The sequence below is a fragment of the Gavialis gangeticus genome, unplaced genomic scaffold (genome assembly GCF_001723915.1).
Source record: "Gavialis gangeticus isolate Ggan-Ray unplaced genomic scaffold, GavGan_comp1, whole genome shotgun sequence".
Taxonomy (NCBI): Eukaryota; Metazoa; Chordata; order Crocodylia; family Gavialidae; genus Gavialis; species Gavialis gangeticus.
The window spans coordinates 8,297,314-8,301,663 of NW_017729019.1; positions in this window are offsets into that span (position 1 = coordinate 8,297,314).

Genomic DNA, 4,350 nt, shown 5'->3' on the forward strand with positions numbered 1-4,350 from the left:
GTTAGGGCGGCTAGGAGCTGGAACCAACTTCCAAGGGAAGTGGTGCTGGCCCCTACCCTGGGGGTCTTTAAGAAGAGGCTGGATGCCTACCTGGCTGGACTCGTTTGAGTCCCATTTCTCTTTTTGGGGTTTTTTGTTGTTCTCCCGCCCTGGCGGGGGGTCGGGCTAGAAGATCTACTAGGTCCCTTCCGACCCTTAATCTATGAATCTATGAATCTAAAATGCAACCAGGGCAATTTGCAAGCCACCTTTCTGCTAACTTCTCCTGCACCTGGCAGAGGATTTTTGCTGAGCGCTTCCGGTTTCCAGGTAGGTCAGCATCTCCAGTTTGTTACCCTGTGTATATCCAGAATAAGTTCCAAGGTAATGGATTTACATCAGTGGAAACCTGGTGTAAGGGAATGGGGAATCCCACTCCTTACTTCCACCCCAGAAGGAGAGCAGAGCATCCCAGGGGGCTTTAGCAGCCCCTCCAGTCTCCGGAGCTGTACACTCAACTTCCACTGCTTCTGTGAACTTTAACTCAGGCCCTTCCATAATCAGGCTGTCACTACTCATTACACACAGGCTGATTACTTACACCTGGCTTCCAGTACCAGCGAGCCTTTAACCCTTAGCACGGCAAGTTTATATTGTAGAGACCAAAAGAAATGCAGAACCCTACAACTCTTGGTTCAGAGATGATACTTTTTATTAGACCTACTAAGAAACTGCAAAAAAAAGATTATCTTTTGTAGAGACCAGTACTTACTCCACTCCATCCCCTAAGCTAAAGGCATCCCTGCCACCAATTAAAGAATTTTTTTTTTGCAAAAAATCTTGTTGGTCTAATAAAAGATAGCCCTACCATGAGTCCTGATTGCCTTTTCCTCTAGACCAATACGGCTACAACCTGGATCCCTGCCACCACACACTTTCAGCCCTCTCCCTTCTGTAACACGCATGACCCTATGACTGCCCTTGCCCCTGCAAATGAGGCAGGGAGCCTCAAATTCTTTGCTCACAGTCTTTAGCATGAAGTTGCTCTGCATACCAGCCTGGGAGGAGCCCATCCCCAGCCTCTGCTCCAGACATTCAGGGCCCACCTCTCCCTGCTGCTTGGGTGCAAGGAATAGGTAGGTCCTAGTGGGAAAAAGCAGGTAGATGGGTCAGCTGATGTGCTAGAGCCGCCTCACCGCCGGTGGAAGTTTCCATCCGGCCCTTCCAGGGATGCTACCCAGTCCTTAGCACTATGGACATACTCCTCTGGGAGGGATCTGTTTTGTAGCCGTGTTGGTCTGGGAAAACGAGAGAAACACAAAACTCTAAAACTCTTGGTCTAGAGGTGAAGAAAGATCTTGTTTTTTACTATTTTTAGCTGGTCTAATACAAGGTACCACCTCTAGGAAGGAGGCCTGCCAGCCCTGTTCAGTCCGAAGACAACAGCCAGAGGGTCTCAAAGGCAGAGATGAAAGTATCTACCGGGGGAAAAAACCTGAAGAGGAAACCTACTTGCACCAGCTGTATAGGAGGAAGCCCCAGGCCTCACGAGATCCAGCTGCACGTGGTTTTCTACAACCTTTCAATCAGGGATCGAAAAAGGGCTTCACAGGAGCCAACCTCTGTGAGGCAAACACCATTCCCTGCTACCAGCAGGGAAATCCCGGTGCAGGGAGGTGCACAGCCTGACTTGCAAGGGTGAGGGAACCCTTGCTTTGAAAACTGGCCCCCAAGCATCTTGCATCCAGCACCAGGAAGGAGCGATCCTTTGACAATGCAGGCTTAGACTGCTGCAGGGCTGAACGTGCAAGGTGTGCGCACAGCCCCATCGCTAGCAGGCAACGAGAGCCTCAGAAGTTGGTGGGAAGCAGCCGGAAAGCGCACCGGGGACTCAGCTACTTTGGCTGAGCTGCTTCTATGCTCTCCAGCAGGTCTCTCTCCTGCTCACCCTGGGTATTTAGGCAGCTTCATTTCCTCTGTGACACAGGTACGCTGTGTTGCGAGTGCCTGTCGCTGGGCCTGAACAATATGCCTAGCTACAGGGAAGGGCTCCTGAGCGACGGGCGGTGGAGGAGACCTAAAGCGCACCCACACAGCAGCCCCAGCGAGCCACCCTGCTGCGTCACCACCCGGTTGCTGCCGACACCGCGGCAGGGCTGGGGCTCCTGTGGTCCCACCCGATCCACGCTGCCTGCGGGTGCCAACAAGTGGGTGTCAAAGGGCGGATCCTTGTTGTTCATGGGTGGAGCAGCCTGCGCTGGGGCTGGTGCAGGATTTCCAGCTTGGCAGGGCACGGTTGACAATTTAAGAGCCTGGCTTGAGTAAAGGGCAGACAGACTTCACGCTCACTGTTTGGAACAGCTCTGTCCGAGCCTGGTATCACCTCCCTGCATGGCAGAGGTGCTTGCATTTCCTCCCATTAGTCTTGCGAAGACAACTGAACAGATTCCCTTCTGCCTCCTGTCCCAAAGAAACAGTGCGCTCCCATCCCCAGCCGTCCCAAAAAGCAACAGCCAACATTTTTCATGGGCATGCTACAAAGGAGCGTCGCACCCTCCCTAAGTGCCACGCTGATGCTTTACCTCTTCCCAGTCTGCTGCTTTGGTGTCTGCCCCATCACCTGTTCTGCTTTCTGCTTCTTGCCCTGTGCTCCCTGCCTGATCTCCTGCTCTGCTTTCTGCTTCCAGTCCTATCTGCTGCTCTGCTGCCCGACCCCTTCCTGAGCTGCATTGTGCCAGGTCCAGAGTCTACCTGAGCGGCAAATGCTGTCAAGCCTGTTTGCTCAGCCACTTTCAAATATTGCCCCCCCCCCCCCCACACACACACACACGTGCCATCCAGTCGGTTCCCCAGGATGACCTCCGTGAAGATGGCGCGCGATCAGGGGCGCGCTCAGACACGCTGCTGACGAAGGGAAGGGTCTCAATGCCTCTATGCTCCCTAAAGCGAATCCAGCCACACAAGCTTAGCAAACTCCTTTATAAGAGTTACAGCAGCACACAGGGCCCAGTACTATGCCAGCAAGACGTCAGGGGAGAACTCCATAACACGGATGCAGCGCTAGGCTACTAGAAGCAGTGAGGCTACCCCTCCTGCAAGCCTCGCAAAGGGGGCCTGCCAGGAGCGAAGAGTGGGGACATGCTCAGTAGCGCGTCCCGGCTCCATGCAGAGGCCTGTGAGCAGCCCGTAAGAGGGTGCTGTGAACTGGGGCAATGCTGGGGCTGCTCCGATTTACACCAAGCGCCGTTTCACCTGGTGGTGCCCAGGACGCCATCCTGCCTCCTTGCAGCACAGCGCAGTCTAGCACAAGGCTGCAACCAAGATACTTTTGGGCTCGTGCACAGGCTCCACCCAGGCCAGGGTCCCTAGCATCCCACCTGGTTCCTCACCATCTTCCAAAGGGGCCAGATTTCCCTGCCATTTTCCTGTACGTCCATGGGAAAGGAGCTAGGAAGAGGTAGCATTGCAGACCACTGGCTAAGGAGAAGGATAGACAGTCCCAAGACCAAGCGTGTATCCCTGGCTCTACGAAGCGACTGACTCACCTCCTTCCTTGGTGCCTCAGTTTCCCTCTCCTGCTGGGTATTACCATCCCCACCCTGAAGAGAAGTTTTGGGGCTCCTTTAGTTAATTACTGAAAAGTGCCCTGAGGTCCTGCCAGAAAAAGGGCAAAGCCTAGGGACATACTTAGGTGCTTCTGCAGGGCCTCTCGGCGATTCTTTGCAACTCCTAGGGGCCCCATGAGAGCCAGCATCCCTCCCATCGTGCCGCACCCCGTACAGACACAGAAGAGCCCACCCCAAAGAGCACCCAGTCTAAGCATAAAGTAGCACACAGAAGGATGCAAAACTCACCCGGAGGGGTCCAGGCAGGGCTACCAGAAAACACCTAGGCCCGCGCCTCCCTGCCCCAGCGGTGTCCTGCCAAGCAGATTGCAACAGAACCGTACTTGTAATTCTGTTTGAAGTTCAGCCTTGCGCACACAGTCCCCACCCTCAGAGCCTGGGAGGAGGATTTTCCTCACAGCCCGAGCTAAGATCCTTTCAGGATGTGTGAGCCTCGCTTTATTTATATCTATATATTTTAATTAAATACAGAGATTGGGGGCAGGATACAAATGGAGGTGGGGGCGGGTGCAGGGGGAGGACAAGCATATGCTACTGCAGCAGTTAACTTCAGAGGGACCTAATTAAAAGAGAAAGAAGATGGATCCTGCCTCCCAGCTGCTGGCCAGGGAGATCTAGAGCAGCCAGCCAAAGTCTGGGCCAGCGACCCCACGACAAACCACAGGGCACATGGAAAAGAGTTTGCACTACACAGGGTTGTAACAAAACTGCCTGCAGAGAGGGATGTGGCCATTTCCCCAGCCTC